Source organism: Myotis nattereri, assembly GCF_964212035.1.
Source record: "Myotis nattereri genome assembly, chromosome: 1".
NCBI classification, from domain to species: domain Eukaryota; kingdom Metazoa; phylum Chordata; class Mammalia; order Chiroptera; family Vespertilionidae; genus Myotis; species Myotis nattereri.
The window spans coordinates 131,537,069-131,557,085 of NC_138075.1; positions in this window are offsets into that span (position 1 = coordinate 131,537,069).

The following is a 20,017-nucleotide window of genomic DNA, read 5'->3' on the forward strand; positions in this document are numbered from 1 at the left end:
GGATAATTATTTTTTCTGCTTCTCTAAATCCCTGAAAATTGAGGCAGATAAAAAGTAATATTGATTTGGTCAAAAATGATAAATTTGGAACCTATGGCTGGCTGAAGAACTCTGTAAATACAGACTATAATAGGCCTCCAACCCTTAACAGCAGGTCTAATTTTATGCTTAATCCACACATAGGGTTTGGAAGCACCAAATGCATTGCCTTCCCTAGCCAGAATTCTATTAGGAACTAGGACTGAGACTCCTGGAAAAAAAGGAGATATCTTAGAAGGTCAAGGATGCTTGAATTACTAAACTCTTTATCTAATAAGTTAAATGCACATGAGTAAAATCGCATTAAAAGGTAACCAAATAAGGAAAAAAAAATTTTGTTGTTTCACTCTTTCACTTGGTGAAAAAAAAAAAGTTGGACTTAAATGATTTTTACTTATGTTTTGATTAAAAGGCTCAAAACAAGATATTTTCCAAATAACATTTCAAACAGAGCAATGCAGACATCCTCCATAGAATAACATTGTGCCTTTTGGGATGAGAAGTTTTGTTCTGAATACTGTTGCCCACCTTGTCAAGGAGCTGCAAGGTGGTTTTGGCTAATGGTAAACAGACCAGATCAATGAAATGATGGACATCATTCACACTGAAACCACAGGTCACTGTTGCAGAAGACACTGCTCAGCCCAGATTCTGCTTCTGGACTTTTCCTTTCCACAGAAGTTCCACTAAGGTGAGCCTCTTTATTTGCAGTCATTCACTGACTAAACAAATGCAATTTCCTGGGGGAGATGTGGTGTGCTTTGCAGATAATTGCTATTGTTCTGAAAAGGCTTCTTCGGTGCCTACCAGAATCTTAAAAATAAAGTGCACCATGAAAGGACTTACATTCTATTTCAAGCATTCAGTTGCTTTATAGTATCTTTCTCTCCCTCCTGTAGTAAAAATGTTTAGTTAAATTTGATCAATTTTGTAATTCTCTTTGCATTTAAATTGTGCTCGCATTTCCTTCTGTAGTTGGATAAGAGCCATTTGAAAGGGAGTTTATACCAGGTTCATTGTGCATATACGACTAAATAATATTATAACACAAATAGTACAAATCTGAAGAAAGTAATCGAGTAGATATTTTTCCTGCAAAAGGATTTCATGCACTGGTAAAGTTTTAGATATGCTTGTGCTGTACTGAAGACGAAGGGTTTTGTTGGGGAGAAAGTCAGACATGCTTTCAAACCTCAGCTTTACCATTGATGGGTTCTATAATCTTAGCTAAATGAATCTTCCTGAGTCACAGTTACAAATACGCTAAATGTTAATGCAGCTCCATCAATTAAGCATGAATGACGATAATAGTACTGACTTCAAAGGGCTGCTGTGGAAATAAAAATGTATTGTATATAAAATGATTGCTCCATAGAAATAAAAATAAATGCTACTCTTATTTTTTTATTTTTATTCTCACCAGGAAAGATAATAACAAATAAAACTTATTCAAAATACAAGAGATCCACCTCCAAGAAAAAGAAGTCTTTTTCTTCTTAAAAGCAATTTCTAGAAAAGCTGCTATTTAGTTGGTTATACCAGTTGTTGACTAATTGAATCACACCAATAACCAAAATAATAGAAATGAACTGATGAGTCAATGAAATTTTTAATTAAATTAAAACAGCTCCTATTTTTGAGCACCTACTATGAGTAAGCACCATATTAAAATTTTTAAGATCTTATTCATACCTCACAAAGTAAATATGAATTGTTAGTCTCACATTAGAGAGTAAAAAGATTAGCAAATGGTCTATTACTTCTTTAAAAATTATCCAATTGGGTAAACAATTTTAGCTACAATGTGAAAAAAGCTTGAAATTTGTCATTTCCCTCCTTACAACAAAAAGCTGAAAAAAACCCAAAAACTGAAATCTAATGAATATTCTAGGAACCATTAGAGAACTGAGGTCACAGGGCAGACCTCCATGCCTGAACCTGGAGATAGGTAAACATAGAGAACCACAGAAGAAGTAGGCTTACCTGAAGCAGGAGTCCCTGGAGCCATAAACTGGTAGCATCCCTTTAATGGTCATTTTAATGAATTGCTGGAGTCTGAGTATGCATTAACTTGAAAACAAGAGACTTCTGGGGACCACAGTCATAGCGGGGCCCTCACACTTTCATGGGTTTGACCACCAGGAACCCCACCAGGTTGTCACTGTTAAGAGCCAAGAAATATCCGCTAAGGCTCTGGCAGAGGCAGGGAAAAGGTAACCAGTGAGACATACTACTAGTGAAGAGGATTCTCCACACAAAGGCCTACTCTCCAGGGAAAAAGACTTTACCAGCGCATCACCCCATCTACAAGGAAGGGCCTGTATCCATTACCCTCTAGTCTTCCTGTCTCACCTGAGGAGTGGGGAGCCATGAAACACACAGGAAGGTCACAGCCCAGGAATATAGGCTCACTAAAACATTGAGATTTAAGCATAAGATTACATAATGCTTCTCCTCTCCCCACACCTTAGCACCACACTAATGGCTCCAGGATAGTAACATGCATTACTGCCAAACAAGGTGCAGGTTCCATCTAAGAGAGAGCTCTTAGGGCAGCTAGAAGTCAAGAGGACAGACAAAATCAAGGGCACTGAAGAAATTTGAACTCTCTGGCACCCACCTACACCAAACATGAAACACAGCCCAACTTTTAGACATATTCACAAAATCTCACACAACAGGTCTATTTATCTCAGTTCCAATTATGCAATTAAATATGTCTGGCTTTCAACAGAAAATAATAAAGCCTACTGAAATGCAAGAAAAATCACAACCTGAAGAAACAGAGCAAGCATAAAACCAGAATAATATGACATAGATTTTTAAATCACAACACAGTAAACTTAAAATAACTATAACTAAAGAAGGATTCTAAGAGAAAGAGTAGACAATATGAAAGAATGGCCTGGCTGGCATGGCTCAGTGTTTGAGCATCGACCTATGAACCAGGAGGTCATGATTAGATTCCTGATCAGGGCACATGCGTGTGGTGGGCTCAACCTCCAGTGTGGGGCATTCACGAAGCAGCCAATCAATGGTTCTCTCTCATCATTGATGTTTCTATCTCTCTCTCTCCCTTTTCTTTCAGTAAAAATACATATTTTTTAAAAAATGATGGGCAATGTAAACAGAGAGATAGGGACTCTGAGAAAGAAGCAAAAGAAAATGATATTAAAAACAACACTAACAGAAATGAAGAATGCTTTGATCGGCCCTTGGGTAGACTGGATATGGCCAAGAAAAAATAAAATCTGTGAAATTAGCATAGGTCACTAAAAACCTTCAAAAATAGTAGAAAAAAATGTAAAAGAACAGATCATTCAAGAACTGTGAACAATTTTAAAAGGTATAATACATTTTGGAATACCGGAAGAAGAAGAAATAAATAACAGAGCAGAAAAAATATTTGAATTAATAATCACCAACAATTTTTGGTAATGACAGACACCAAACCTCAGGTCCAGAAGGATCAGAGAACATCAGACAGGATAAATACCAAAAAGTCTATACCAAGACATATTTCAAAGTGAAAAAAAAGAAAAATTAAAGGCAAAGAGAAAACCTTAAAAAGAGTCAGAGATGGGTGAAACACCATAACAATACAGGAATAAGGATCAAAATGTCATTTGATTTATTAGAAACTATGCAAGCAAGAAGAGAATTGAATAAAATAGTTAAAGTGCTAAAAGAATAAAACCATTCTTCGAAAATTCTATATCCAGTGAAATTATCCTTGAAGAATGAAGGAGAAATAAAAACTTTCTCAAACAAAAAGTGAGAAAACTCACCATAGGAAAGTAGATCTTGCAAGTTGTGTTAAAATAATTTCTTCAGGGAGAAGGAAAAGTATATAGATCAGAAACTCAGATCTACATAAAGAAAGGATGTCAGAGAAGGAATAAATGAAGGTAAAGTTTTCTTGTTTGTTTTTGTCAATCCTCAATCAAGGATATTTTTTTCTATTGAGTTTTTTAGGGAGAGTGGAAAGGAGGGGAAGAGACAGAGAGAGAGAGGGAAACATCAATGTGAGAGATAAATCAATTATTTGCCTCCAGAACACACCCCGGTGGGGGCCAGAGATTGAGCCTATAACTGAGGTATGTGCCCTTGACCAGAATGAACCCATGACCCTTGAGTCTGCAGGCAGATGTTCTAACCAAACTAACTAGGGCAATAAAGTCACTTTTTAATTTTTTTCTTATTCTTAATTGATCTAAAATGTAACTGCTTAAAGTAGTAATAGTGAAAACTTACTAGGTGCTTATACTAGTAGCCTATGGATATGTGAAATGAATGACAGCAATGCAATAAGGAACTGGATGGAGGAACTGGGAACTCCCTGCCATAAGGAACCTGCACTACTCTTGAAGTGATGTAGAGGTTTTTGAAAGTGAATTTAGATTAGTTGTTAATATATATATGATAAACTCTAGAACAACCACAAAATGAATTTTTGAAAGAACTGCAATTAATATGCTAACAGAGGAGATAAAATAGAATCATCCTATACATTAAAAGACCAGCCACCATAATCATAAGGACCGGAACAACCAGAGACCACAACCACCATGGCCCCTCAACCGGCTGGCTCCACCCCCAAGGAAGCGGTTAGGGGCAATCAGGCAGGCAGGCAGAGTGGTTAGGGGTGATCAGGTAGGCAGACCAGTGTTTAGGAGTAATCAGGTAGGCAGGCAAGTGGTTAGGGCGATCAGGTAGGCAGGCCAGCAGGTAGGGGCAATCAGGTAGGCAGATGGCTCCTTGCAGAGCTGGCCCTGCCCCCCAGCAAGCAGTTAGGGGTGATCAGGCAGGCAGGTGAGCAGTTAGGGGTGATCAAGTTGGCAGGCGGCCCCTTGCAGAGATAGCCCCATCCCCCAGCAAAGAAAGAGGGATGCCAGGGCCATGGGCGGCAACTCTGTGGCAGGTGGGCAGCCGGCCAGCTGTTGCCCCGCAGAGGGAGGCCTAGGCTAGCCAAGCCATTGCCCCTCACACCTGTCCCCAACAGAGGGAGGACACCGGTGGCAGGGGAGGGGGAGCAGTGCTTCACAGATGGCAAGCAGTGGCAGCGGCAGGGATGGGGCCAGCTGCATGCAGCCGGGGGAAGGAAAACCCCAATAGGCCCTGATCTCAGGCCAGGCCTATGGACTCTACCCAAGGGTTTAGAGCAGTGGTTCTCAACCTGTGGGTCGCGACACCTTTGGGGGTCGAATGACCCTTTCCCAGGGGCCGCCTAAGACCATCGGAAAACACATATATTTTTGTGATTAATCACTATGCTTTAATTATGTTCAATTTGTCACAATGAAAATACATCCTGCATATCAGATATTTACATTATGATTCATAACAGTAGCAAAATTACAGTTATGAAGTAGCAATGAAAATAATTTTATGGTTGGGTCACCACAACATGAGGAACTGTATTAAAGGGTCACGGCGTTAGGAAGGTTGAGAACCACTGGTTTAGAGGGTGCAGGCCAGGCTGAATGACCCCCCAAATTCATGAATTTTTGTGCACTGGGCCTCTAATATTAAAAATATATATATGAATTTCCTTGGAAGTTTTACTGTAGTATACCTTTTAGAAAATTGTGTTAACAAAGACATTCCACTAAAGGAATCATACTATAAGGGACAGTAGAAAGGTAGGTGTTGATGTAGATGTTGCTATATCAATTTCATCATATCTATTGACTGTGGAATTATAGAAAGCTCAACCTAGACCATGCATTTCCCTCATTTTACAGGGAAGAAACTATGGGACTAATATGTGAAATGACTTGTCTACATTTAATTATACTGAGGAAATGGATCTACTGCCTATATCCTCTGATCTTCCTATTTGCCACATATAATCATTGGGCAATATTTGATTCCATTCCATTCTATTTTTGTTAGCTTCTTAACAAAGATTAGACATAGGTGCCATGACCTTCGTGGCGGGGTTCAGAATCTGAAGGAGGGGCTGAAGCACAAATGAAATGTTACACAAGAAATATGAATTTAGAAGGCATTGGGGGCCAGGTGGAGCCTCTTTATTGAAGAGACACACCTACTTCTGGCCTAGTTCGCCTTTTATTTACTTGAATAAACATTTGCCCTTTAGCAATGCCTACAGGCATATCAAAGGTAAAGTTTGGTAAATAGTAAAAGGATTATCAGGTTAGGGAATTGCCTTGAGCCAACACTATCTCAACAAGAACAATCATGCTTAGCATCAGTAAACCGGAGACTATTTTTATTAACCTAGGGGAGGAAATGAGGGCCCAATCCCTGGGTTGCTGACTGGGAAGTGATGTATTTGAAACAAAGGTTGACCCTTTGCTGATAACAGAGTCTGAAGGGGGCCCTGGGCCCTGCTCTTGACTGAGCTCAGCACCTCAGTCCTCAGTGACATGGGGACCGCTCAGGGCACCTGGCCTCCGCTAAACCAGGCCCAGCCACACAAAAGAAACCAACACTGGGCCGGGCAGGCAGGACATCCTCTCCAGCTTTCCCGGGCCACCAGCCCTCCGGCCTGGAGTCACAGAGTCCTAGGGAGCAGCACCTGAACTGGCAGCGAGCACAATGGACACTTTGTGCCTGAGGTCCGCCCAGGCCTGTCATACCCTTCCCAGTCAGGGTCACATGGCGCAGGACTCCTCAAACAGGCCCATCTGCAGAGCAGTTGTATTTGGATTCTCTCAACACAGCTCACACTGTTTGGAAGACACAACTCATCTCTTTGCAGATTTGCCGTTTGATTTGCTGGAGTTTCCTGACCAAGAAGAAACAGCCCTTCCCTATGGACAGCATGTCTGCCTCTTCTATTTCCAAAGCATCTGCTTTCTTAATTCCAGGGGACCATCCAGACACCCGACATCAGCCTCTCCCTAAACCTCAAAGGCAACCAGGAGGGGAGCTGCCATCCAGGAGGAGTAGCAAGGCAGCAGGCCAGTTAGTGGGGGGCTTTGGAGGGGCTGACCCCCACCACCTGCCCCCCTCTCCCTGCAGGCTTGAAGCCAGGAGCAAAGAGCATGGGGCTGCCCCACATTCAATGGTCACAATTCCTGGTCCCCAAGTAAAAAATGAACCAGAGCTCAAGGATTAGGATCATCAGAGCATGCACAGCCCTGAGATGGGGTGCCCTGGCACCACCAGAAGTAGTACCAGGCGGGTGAACATGAAAAGAGGTTTCAGGACCACTGCCAGTCAACTGGCCACCAGAGGCCTGAGGGCAGGCTAGTGAGGAAAGGTGGACAGGAGGCACATCCTAGTGTGAACCGGGTCTGCTTTCAGGATCCTCTCCCCCTCTGAGGCAGCTCACAGAGCAACTATTGCATTTCTGAACCAAAAACTAACACACAGGTCTTGACAAAAAATATTTTTTTGTCATTTGTGAATTTATATATTTGGGATGTCCTAAAGAGGTTTTAAAAATCATATGTAGCTCTAGCTGGTTTGGCTCAGTGGATAGAGCGTCAGCCTGTGGACCAAAAGGTCCCAGGTTCGATTCTGGCCAAGAGCGCATGCCTGGGTTGCAGGCTTCATCCCCAGCAGGGGGTGTGCAAAAGGCAGCCAATCAATGATTCTCTTTCATCATTGATGCTTCTCTCTCTCTCTCTCTGTCTCTCTCTCTGTCTCACTCTCTCTCTCTCTCTCTCCCCCCCATTCCTCTTTGAAATCAATAAAAATATTTCTTAAAAAATAAAAATCATATGTATTTATATGTGAATCAATCAGGTTTATTACAAAAATAACATTTTATAAAATCAGAAAAGAGCCCTTCACTCCCGAACTCATTGAACACATGTGTGCCCCTCCATGTCCCTCCCTGGACCTGGGTCTTTGGGGGCAGGGCCTTCACAGTTTACCTTTCAGGAGCTGAGAGGGGCTGGGAGACAGACAGGAGAACAAGAACCACATTTTATTTCAGAAGATACCCAAAGCCATGGAGAACACAGGCTTGGTGATATGAAGAGGGGGTGACAGGGACTACATGGTCTCCTATTGCTGCCCTAACAAATGACTCAAACGGAGTGGCCCTCACCACAAAGTGTGGGATCCCAGGGGCTGTGGGTCAGAAGCCTGAGGCAGGTGCATCCAGCTGAGCTCCTCCCTGGTAGGTCAGAGACCCTGCTCCTGGCTCCTGGGGAAGTAGAAGAGCCCTCTCCTTGCAGAGCAGTTTCCTGCTGTGTCCCTGCCAGAGCCACTCCCAGTTCCAGGGTCTCCAGAAAACCTTGGCTCCTGGTCCCTTCCTCCAGCAACAACTTCCTGCAGCCAGCAACTCAGACTGAGCCCCTCCCACGGCATCTGTGACCCACCCTCTCACCCACAGCCCACTTTCAAGAGCACATGGTTACTGAGGGCCAGGACCTAGGAGGGGACAGGGCAGGGGAGAAGGTATCATCCATGGCGAGCTGCACCTTCTGTACATTCTGTAGAGGGTCTGGGGTTTGTTGGTGCTAAATGAATGTTCAGTCAGTGACTTAAAACAGCCACACAAGAACCCCTGGTTACACTGGCCCACCTGGCTGACCTCAAGTGGTTGCCAGGTTACCACTATGGCCTGTCTCACCATTGTGACCTGTCTGCTCTGTGACCTGTTGCCAGCTTATACCCCACACGCCTGGGTTGAGACCCCTTCAGTGTGAGGCCCCAGAGACTCAGGGAAGGGCTCCCCAAGGCCTTGTCATATTTAACTCAGACTTGGCTGTTGAGACAGAGCTTGCCACAAGGAGAACTCAGGAAGCCACCACCAAAGGGACAGCAAGTACCTCCAGGGCAGGGAGAGCCAGGCTGGTGCAGGAGAGGGCGGGGCAGGAGAGGGCAGGCAGGAGAGGGCGGGCAGGCAGATAAAGGGTGGGTTGGAAATGCTGTCAAGCAGGAAGGCTTTTAGGCACCAGAATAGGGGGATCTGATTTATATTTTTTAAAGATCACTCGGTGATTTGACATTTGAAATGATATTTGACGTGTGTCCTGAGAGCCAGGCAGGATTTGGGCAGCTGAAGACGGTGAGATGCGCTTCAGGTGCAGACAGTGGAGACGGCCTGGAGCAGGACAGATGAACACTGGGGACCAGAGCACATGCCTCTCAGAGCCTGTGAGTGATGGGACAGGGCAGGGAACCAGAAGACCCTGCATGGAGGGGACAGGGCAGAGGGGGGAGGGGACTCTCCATGGAGGGGGCAGGGTAGGGGAGACAGGGAACCCTCCATAGAGGGTCAGGGAAGGAGGGGCAGGGAGGCCTCCATGGAGGGGGCAGGGCAGGGAGGAGAGGGGACTCTCCATGGAGGGGGCAGGGCAGGGAGGAGAGGGGACTCTCCATGGAGGGGGCTGGGCAGGGAGGAGTGGGGACTTGGTCCCTGCACTGCCCTGCCCCCTCCGTGGAGAGTCCCCTCTCTTCCCAGACCTGCCCTGCCCCCTCCATGGAGAGTCCCCTCTCCTCCCTGCCCTGCCCCCTCCATGGAGGGTCCACTCTCCTCCCTGCCCTGCTCTGCCCCCTCCATTGAGAGTCCCCTCTCCTCTCTGCCCTGCCTCCTCCATGGAGTGTCTGCTCTCCTCCCTGCCCTTCCCTGCATGAGGGTCCATGCAGGAGAGGGGACTCTCCATGGAGGAGGCAAGGGAGGGAGGAGAGGGGACGCTCCATGGAGGGGGCAGGGAGGAGAGGGGACCCTCCATGGAGGAGGCAGGGCAGGGAGGAGAGGGGACCCTCCATGGAGGGGGCAAGGCAGGGGGGAGAGGGGACTCTCCATGGAGGGGGCAGGACACAGGAATAGGAATCCCACCTTTGAGGGGACAGGGTAGGAGGGAGGGGCCACCATCCATGGAGTGGGGAGAGGAGACCAGCAATGGAGGGACAGGGCATGGAGCAAAGGGTCCTTCCTATGGAGGGAAATGAGCAGGGGTGTAGGGATCCCCCTCTGAAGCGACAGGGCAGCAGGGAGAGAGCACCCTCCATAAAGCGGGGACAGGGGACACTCCATGGAGGGGACAGGGAGGGGAGATAGGTGACTCTCCAAACCAGATAAGAGGAGGGTCTCTTATCTCCTCTCCTTGTCCATTTCATGGTGCATCCCCTTTCCCCACTCTATGGAGGGTGCTCTCACCTCCCTGCACTGTCCCCTTTAAGGAGGATCCCTAGTCCTCTGTCAATTCCCCTCCAAGGTGAATCCCCTTTCCCCCCTCCCTGGCCTCTCCATTGAAGGTCCTCTGTCTCCACTCCAAGGAGCTAGTTCCTCTCTCTTCCCTCTCCCCTCAAAGGGGGTGTTCCTTCAACCCCTGCACATTCACTGCCATGGAGGGTCCACTGTACCCTCTGTCCTGTCCCTCCATGGATGGACCCCTGTCCCAGTGGAGATATGGGCAAGGGTATAAGGAATCCCCCTAGGAGGGGACAGGGCAGGGGAGAAGTTATCATCCATGGAGGGGCAGGGCAGGGGAGGAATTTTTCTCTCCATGGAGGAAAGTGGGCATGGGAACTAGGAACCCCTCTTTGTGGGACCAGCATGGGGTTGGGGCACCCTCCATGGAGGGAGGGCAGGGGATGCTCAATGAAGGGACAGGAGGGGGACAGGGCCCCTTCATGAAGGGGTATGGTCAAGGGGATAGGCATCTTCCCTTTGAGGGAAGAGGGCAGGAGGGAAGGAGCACTCTCCATGGAATGGGGACACGGAACCCATCATGGAGGGTCCCCTACCTCCTCTTCTTGTCCCCTCCATGGCATGTCCCAAACCCCTGCTCTAAGGAGAGTGCTCTCCCCCTGCCCTGCCCCTCAAAGGGAGGATACCTATCCCTCTAACCATCCCCTCCATGGAGAGGACCCTTTTTCTCCTGCCCTGTCCCTCATGCAGAGTCTCTGGTCCCCACTCCATGGAAGGGGCCTTCTCCCTCCTGCCCTGTCTCCTCAAAGGTGGGATCCCTATTCCCCTGACCATTCTCCTACATGGCGAATCCACTTCCCTCTCCCCATTCACTCCATTGAGTGTCCTCTGTTCCCACTCCATGCAGGGAGTCCCCTTCTTCCGCCCCCAGCCTCTCAAGGAAAGGTCCCTTGTACCCCTGCCCATTCCCTTCCATGAAGCATCGCTTTTCCTACCTCCTCATACTCTCCATTGCGGGTCATGTGTTCCCACTCCATGGAAGGTGTCCCCTCATACTCCCCTGGCCCCTCAAAGGGAGGTTCCTTGTACCCTTGCCCATTCACTGGAATGGAGGGTCCCCTTTTCCCCTTGTCCTGTCCCTCCATGGAGGGTCCCCTGGGACATGGCAAGGGGAACAAAGAAACCTCCTTTGAGGGGACAGGCATGGAGGTGGGGACCCCCCATGGAGGGGGATAGAGAACACTCCATGTAGGGGACAGGGTGTGGGAAAGAGGATCAACCCTGGAGGAGAAAGGGCCCAAGGGAACCTTCCATGGAGGAAGAAGGGCAAGAAGGGAAATGCCATGCTCCCTCCATGGAGGCTGCCCTCTCCCCACCAGGGGGTGGGCAGGAGGAATGGGCAGGAGCATAAGCACCCCTCATTTCAGGGGACAGGAAATGGATAACAAGGGAATCTCCATGGAGTGAGCATGGTAGGGACCACAGGGACCCGACATGGAGGAGAATGGGAAGGGGGATTCGAACCCCCCTTTGAGAGATAGGGCATGGGGGAGAGAGCACTCTCCATAAAGTGGGGACAGGAGACCCTCCATGGAGGGAAAAGACGGGAGAAGGGGGTTCCTCCATGAAAGAGAATGGTCAGGAGGATAGGAACCCCCCTTTTGAGGGGAAAGAGCAGGCGGAGAGCACCCTCCATAGAGTGGGAACAAGAGGCATGCCATGGAGGGAACAAGGAGGGGTATAGGGAACCCTCTATGACTAGTCTCCTGTCCCCACTCCATGGAGGGCATCCTCTCCCTCTCCCAGGTACCTTGTACCCTTGCCCATTCACTACTATGGATGGTCCCCTTTCCCCCTTTTCCTGACCCTCCATGGAAGGTCCCCTGGGACATGGGCAGGGGATCAAAGAACCTCCCTTTAAGGATACAGGCATGGAGGTGGGGGGGGGGGGACAAAATCCTCATGGAAGGGGGATAGGGGACCCTCCATGTAGGGGACAAGGAGGGGGGAAAGAGGACCTTCCCTGGAGGGGAAAGAGCAGGGGGTCAGGGAACCTCACTTTGAGGGGTCAGAACAGAGGGGACAGGGGACCCTCCATGGAGGAAGAAGGGCAAGAGGGGCAATGCCATGCTCCATCCATGGAGGCTGCCCTCTCCTCTCTTCCTGGGGGTGTGGGACAGGAGCATAGGGCACACCTCATTTCAGGGCCAGGAAAGGGGAACAAGGGAATCTCCATGGAGTGAGCATGGTAGGGACCACAGGGGCCTTCCATGGAGGGGAATGGGCAGGGAGAGAGGAATCCCCCCTTTGAGGGGGTAGAGAAGGAGGGGAGGGGGCACCCTCCATGAAGTGGGGACAGAGGACCCTCCATGGACAGACCAGGCAGAAGGGAAGGGGACCCTCCATGAAGGAGAATGGTCAGGGGGATAAGTATCCCCCCCCTTTGAGGGTAAAGAGCAGGCAGAAAGCACCCTCCATAGAGTGGGAACAAGGGACATGCCATGGAGGGGACAAGGAGGGGAGATAGGGGACCCTCCACGACTAGTTCCCTGCCCCCACTCCATGGAGCATATCCCCTCCCTCTCCCAGGCCCCTCAAAGGGAGGTTTCTTGTACCCTTGCTCATTCACTGCCATGGAGTGTCTCCTTTCCTCCTTGTCCTGTACCTCCACGGAGGGTCCCCAGGGACATGGGCAGGCGATTAAAGAACCTCCCTTTGAGGGAACAGGCATGGAGCGGGTATAGGGGACCTTCCATGCATGGGACGAGAGCGGGGGGGGGGGGGGAGAGGACCGTCCCTGGAGGGGAAAGGGCAGTGGGATGAGGAGCCTTGCTTTGAGGGTCAGAGCACGGGGGATAGGGGACCCTCCATGGAGGAAGAAGGGCAATGCCATGCTCCCCCCATGGAGGCTGCCCTCTCCCCTCTGCCTGGGGGTGTTGGGAAAGGGCATAGAGCACCCCTCATTTCAGGGGGCAGGAAAGGTAGAAAAAGGGAATCTCCATGGTAGGGATCACAGAGACCCTGCATGAAGGGGAATGGGCAGGGGGATAGGGACGCCTCCTTTGAGGGACAGGGCAATGGGGATAGAGCATTCTCCATAAAGTGGGGAAAGGGGACCCTTCATGGAGGGACAAGAAGGGGAGTTAGGGGACCTTCCATAATGGTGAATGGGCAAGGGTACAAGGAAACCCCCTTTTAAGGGACAGGACAGGGAAAGAGGCACCCTCCATGGAGTGGGGACAGGGCAGAGAGGGGAGGGCACCCTCCTTGGAGGAAGATGGGCAAGAAAAAAAATGTCCTGCTCCCTTCATGGAGGGTGCCCCTCCCCTCTGCCTGTGGAGGAAAATGAGCAGAGGGGTAGGGCACCCCACCTTTTGAGGGGTCAGGAAAGGGTGAACAAGAGATTCACCAGGGATGGAGCAGTGCAGGGAGCACAGGGACCCTCCATGCAGGGAACAGAGTAGAGGAAACAGTGGACCATCCATGGAGAAGGGGCAGGGGACAAAGAACCCACATTTGAAGGGGCAGAGAAGGGGTGCCAGGGGGACCATGACAGGGGTGTCCTGTCCCCCTGCACTTTCCCCTCCATGGATGCTTCCCTGTCCTCCAAGTCTTGCTCCTGCCATGGACAGTCCATTTCACCCTCTCCTTGCCCCCTCAAAGGGGGCATCCCTATCCCTCTGCCATGTCCCTCCACAGAAGGTCTGCTCTCCCCACTCCATGGTGGGGTCCTTCTCCCCCCGCTCTGTCCCCACAGGGCAGTGTGGATAAGGGACTCTCCATTGAAGCAACAGGGCAGGGAAAAGAAGACCCTTCGTGGCTGTGTCTGGGCAGGGAGGAGAGTGGACCCTGCTTGGTAAGGACAGGGCGCCATCCATGGATGGGATAGGGCAGGAGGGCCAGGGCAAAAGGGACAGGAGGTGGGGACACTGACCCCTCCATGCGGACACTCCCCACCTCCTGTCCCTTTTGCCCTGGCCCTCCTGCCCTATCCCATCCATGGATGGCACCCTGTCCTTACCAAGAAGGGTCCACTGTCACCCATGCCCTGGCACAGCTACGAGGGTCTTCCTTATTTTTTTTTTTTAAGGGGAGGATGATGATGTTTTTTGAATATATTTTATTGATTTTTTACAGAGAGGAAGGGAGAGGGATAGAGAGTTAGAAACATCGACGAGAGAGAAACATCGATCAGCTGCCTCCTGCACACTCCCTACTGGGATGTGGCCTCAGCAAAGGTACATGCCCTTGACTGGAATCTGACCTGGGACCTGTGAGTCCACAGGCTGACGCTCAATCCACTGAGCCAAACCGGTTAGGGCGGAGGTCTTCCTTTTCCCTGTCCTGTTGCTTCAGTGTAAAGTCCCCTATCCACTCTTCTGCATCCCTGGCCCTTCCCAAGGTCTCCTGTCCCCACTGCCCACCCCCTCTCATGGTGCCCTGTCCCCCTGCCCTGCCGTCCCATGGAGGGGCCCCTGTCTCTCCTGCTCTGACCACTCTGTGGTTGGTCCCCTTTCCCCTCTGCCTTTTCCCTCCATGCAGGGTCTTCTGTTTCCCTGTCCTGACCCCTCACTCACAGGCATCTGACGGGCATATGCTCTGGTCTGTCCAGTGTTCATCTCTCCTGCCTCCAGGCTGTGGCTACTGTCTGTACCTGAAGCACATTCTCACCCTCTTCATCTGTCTAAATCCTACCTGAGCCCTCAGGACACATCTCAAATATCATTTCAAATGTCAAATCACAAGCAGGTGAAGGGGGGTGGGGGGAAGGGGGTGGGGGGTAAAGGGTGGGCGGGAGGGGGTGGGGGTTGGGGGCTGGTGGGTGGTGGGTTGGGCCTGTGTGATATGGGGTGTGGGATGTGGGGTGGCAGGTGGGAGTAGGGGGTAAGAGGGGTATGGGGGTGAGGGGTAGTATTGGGGTGTTGGGGCACGCTGGTGTGAGGTTGCGGGTGAGGACTGGGGGTGTGGCGTGTGGGGAGCAGGAGGGGCTGGTGGGTGTGGGATGGCAGCTGGGGGTGGGTGTTTGGAGTGGTGATAGGGTTGGCGGGTGAAGGGTGGGTGGAGGAAGAAGAGGGCATAGGGGCAGTTAATGGTGATGGAAGGAGACTTGACTTGAAGGCAGTGAGCACACAATGCGATATACAAACGATGCATTATAGAATGGCACAGCTGACCTATGCAATTTTATTAATGAATGTCACCCAAAGAAGTTTGATTAAAATAAATAAAAAGTGGGTCTATTGAGGGTGATTAGGTTATGAGAGTGGAACCCTCATGAATTTCATTATTACCCTTTTAAAAGATCCCCCATGCTATACTTATTAGGGGATCACTCTATATGTTATATTAATGTCAAACCACTATTATATACACTTGAAACTAATATTGAATGTCATCTATAATTGAAAAAAATTAAATTAGTAAAATAATTTTTAATAAAAATACAAATCAGAGTGATCTTTAAAAAAATAAATCAGATCAGTACAGTCGGTGCCTAAAAGCCGTAAGCGCTCCAGCAGGGGTCAGCTCTCCAGACAGCATCATGCCTGTCTACTACACTGCTGGGAGAGGAATGCCCTGTCTTCTTCCTCCAGTTGCCCCCTTCACTGTTCTGGTGACATGTGGCACTGGTACAGGGCAGAACTGTGCTTCCATGAGAGTGAGCTAAGCATCACTTTGGTTGCTTTGTTCTACTGAAGGAGCAGACACAGAAAAAAAAATTTTTTAAAAATCTTAATGGTTCTAATAGCATTTCAACCCACCCAAGGGCCATTTATCTGCCCTTTCCTGCACCCAGCCAACCTGGCTCACCCAGCTTGAGGAAAGAAGGCAGGAATGCTGCTGCCCATGCAGCCAGTGAACATGCATCTGGCCAGACATCTGAAGAGAACTGCAGTGATCTTAGGATGGAAATGGAGGGACGCATCTGTGAGGATCAGGTACACACCAGAGGACTAAACTTTTTGTGACACAGTGATGGGATCAGAGCTGCAGGACATCACCACCATCTCACTCTCCCACTGCATCCCAGGGGACCATGAACCACCCACAGCAAGAAGCAGCTCCATGGCCTCTGACAACCCACTGACCCTCTGCAAAGCACTTGAGCTCACATGGCTGATCTCAGAAATCTTATGAATCCCAGAAATCTTAAACCCTACAAAGTAGCCTGTTTTGACATTTTAGTTCTACTCCTCCAAAGAAAGCCAGGCCTGGGTCTTTTGTAGCCTTCTCAGAGGAGTGTGAGACCCAGTAGGTGGAAGCTGGACCTGGTATACCTTGGAACATTTGCTGAGTGCCCTCAAGCCCAGCACAGACAACAAGTTTGAACCTGCATCAATCTGGTGAACACCGCTCACTCTACCTGAGAACTCACTGAGAAGTTACCTCATGCTACTTGAATACCTCCAGAGACTCTTTCAGTGACTGAGCTTAACAGGCACATGGCAGATGCAGGCAGGCAGAGGCAGATATCAGGGGTGTTTTAGGACTTTTGATGAATTTCCCCAGTCCCACTGCAGGTAAAAGTCAGCCTTGGTGCACTGCTTGGACTTCCTGAACTCAATCTGACCCAGCAGAGGCAGCCATAAACTGTGAATTGCTTTGCAGCTCCAAATAGAATGCCCAGGGCCAGTCACAGAAAGCATCTGAAATTGCCCGGCACCAGAATCCCTCCCAGGACAAACACACAGTGGCCAACTTTAGATGACATCAGAGATGATCCAATTAGCTTAATATGCAGCATGTCCAAAGAGAGAGCTTGGCAGGCACCAGAACAGGAAGAGACCACTTCAGCTCCATGTGGTCAGCACCTGAACAGCAGCTCATACAATGTGAGGTCAGGGTTGATCCTCACAGTCAGTCAGCCTGAAGGTCAACCATGAATAGGCCAATAGCATTGTGGACTCAATGACAACAGGAGGACCCACATAACACACACAAGGGAGATTCCTATAACACTCAGCTCTGGAAAAAAGAAGACAGTGCCACTAGGTCTCACAGGATACCTACCACATAAGCCCACACTGTCAAGATTGGGCGTCTAATAGTGCAATACATAGAAACAAATGCACAGAAGACACCTTAACAAAAAAACAAAAAAAAAAAAAACAAAAAAAAAACCAAAAAAAAAAACACCTTAATGAAGTAGAGGCAAGCAACAACAGACACAGCATTAAAGAAGAAAATGGTTATAAGGGTTCTAAAGGAACTTAAGAATGGATGAAATCAGTGTGAACTTCAATAAAGAGATGGTAAGCGTGAAAATGAACATATAAGCCATAGAAAAACAAGCTAGAAGTAAAGGATACAATGTCTGAAATGAAGAATACACTAGAAGAAATAGGCAATTGGATGAAGCAGAAGATCAAATCAGTGATTTGGCACACAGGGGAGCAGAAGACAATGAGAGCAGCAAAAAGAAAAAAAAATTAAATGAGGACTGTTTAAGGGATCTTTGGGACAACATGAATCCTAAGAACATGAATTGCATCAAAGAAGTACAAGAAAGAGAAAATAAAGGGCAACAGATGGAGACCCTATGAAAATGAATAATGACAGAAACTTCCCTAACCTGGTGAAGAAAAAAGACAAGTCCAAGAAGCACAGAGAGTCCCAAACAAGATGAACTCAAAAAGGCTCTCATCAAAACATCATAATTAAAATGGCAAAGATTAAAAACAAAGAGAAAATCTTAAAAGCAGAAAGAGAAAGGTACTTAGTTATGTACAAGGGAGCTCCCATAAGAGTGTCAACTAATTTCTCAACAGAAATATTGCAGGCGAGAAGGGTTTGGCACGAAATATTCAAAGTGATGTAAAGCAAGGAACTACAATCAAAACTACTCTGCCTAGCAAGGCTATCATTTAAAACTGACAGAGAAATAAAGAGCTTCCTAGACAACCAATAGCTAAAGAAGCTCATTATCACCAAACCAGTATTTCAAGAATTGTTAAAGCATCAAGAAGAAGGTAAAAAAATAGGAACAGAGTTAAAAGATTAGAATGGCAAAATATACATACCTATCAATAATCACTTTAAATGTAAATGGCCCCCAGTTTCCAATTAAAAAACATGGTAACTGAATGGGTAAGAAAACAAGACCTACCTCAGAATGGAATATACAAACTAAAAGTAAAGGGGAGGAAAAATATATTTCATGCAAATGAGAATGAAACAAAAAATACTGGGGTAGCAATACCTATATGTGACAAAACAGACTTAAAACAAAGACTGTCTTAAGGGACAAAGAAGGACCCTACATAATGATAAAGGGAGCAATCCAAGAAGAGGATATACCCCTTTAAACATTTATGTCCCCAACATCGGAGCACCTAAATATATAAAGAAAATCTTGATGGATGTAAAGGGAGCGATTGACAGCAATACGGGCATAATAGGGGATCATAATACCCCACTGACATCAATGGATCTATATATGCCAGACAGAAAATCTAAAAGGAAATAGTGACCTGAAATGACATACTAGATCAGGTAGATTTAATTGGTATCTGCAGAGCATTTCACTGCAAAGCAGCAGAATATACATTCTTCTCAAATGCACATGGAATATTTTCTAGGATAGACCACATGTTAGAACACAAAACATGTCTCAATAAATTTAAGAAGACTGAAATTATATCATAAATGTTCTCTAACCTTAATGACATAAAACTAGAAATCAATCAGAAGAAAAAAAACTGGTATACAAGTGATATATTATAGAATTGTACACACCTAAAACTTGTCATCCCAATAAATTCAACAAAGAAGAAAAAAACAATGAGAAGCAAAACAAACAAACAAACAATTTCGGAGATGGATAGTGGTGATCGTTCCACAACATCAATGTATTTAATACAGCTGAATTGTATATTTAAATGTGGTTAAAATTGTATATCTTACATTATATGCATTTTGCCATAATAAAAGTTATTATTTATAAGATAAAAAAGAAAATATAAAGCACACAAAGACATAAAGACTAAATAACATGTAACTGATGAATGGATTAAAAATTAGATCCAAAAAGAAATCAAAAGATAACTTGAAACAAATGAAAATGGGAACCAATCGATCCAAAATTGAATGGACACAGCAAAAGTAGTTCTAAGAAGGAAATTTCAAAACATTACAGACCTCAAAAACAAGAAAAATCTCAGATAAATCATGGAACTTTACACTTAGAAGAACTAGAAAAGAGAAAAACAAACAGCTCAAAATGAGAACAAAGGAAATAATTAAGAGGAGAGCAGAAATAAAAAAGAGTCTAAAAAAATACAAAAGATCAATGAAGCTAGAGTTGTTCACAGTGGTTAGTGCGTCCACACACCAAGTGGTTATGGGTTCAATTCCTGGCCAAGGGCACGTACCTGGCTTGCAGGTTCAATCCCTGACCCTAGTTGGGCATCTGCAGGCAGGAGCCAAATGAAGAGTCTCTCTCACAGGAGGGAGGAAACCAATTAATATCTCTCTCTCTCTCTGTTTATCTCTTCTCCTCTTCCTCCTCCTCTCTCTCCTCCCTTCCATTCACTCTAAAAAATTCAAATGGAAAATGATATCCTCTGGTGATGATTAACAGCAATGAAAAAAAAAAAATCAGAAAACAAAAATACATGATTGACAAACCTTTATCCAGACTCATCAAAAAAACAAAAACAAAATGTGAGTAACCCTGTTAATAAAAGCAGAAATCAAAGAGGAAAAATAACAACTGACTCGACAGAAATACAATGATTGTAAGAAAACATTACAAACAACTATATGCCAACACATTGGACAATCTGAACAAAATGGATGAATTCCTAGAAATATACAATCTTTCAAAACTCAATCAGGAAGAAGGAGATCTGAATAGACCTATTACAACTCATGAAACCAAAGCAGTAATACAAAATC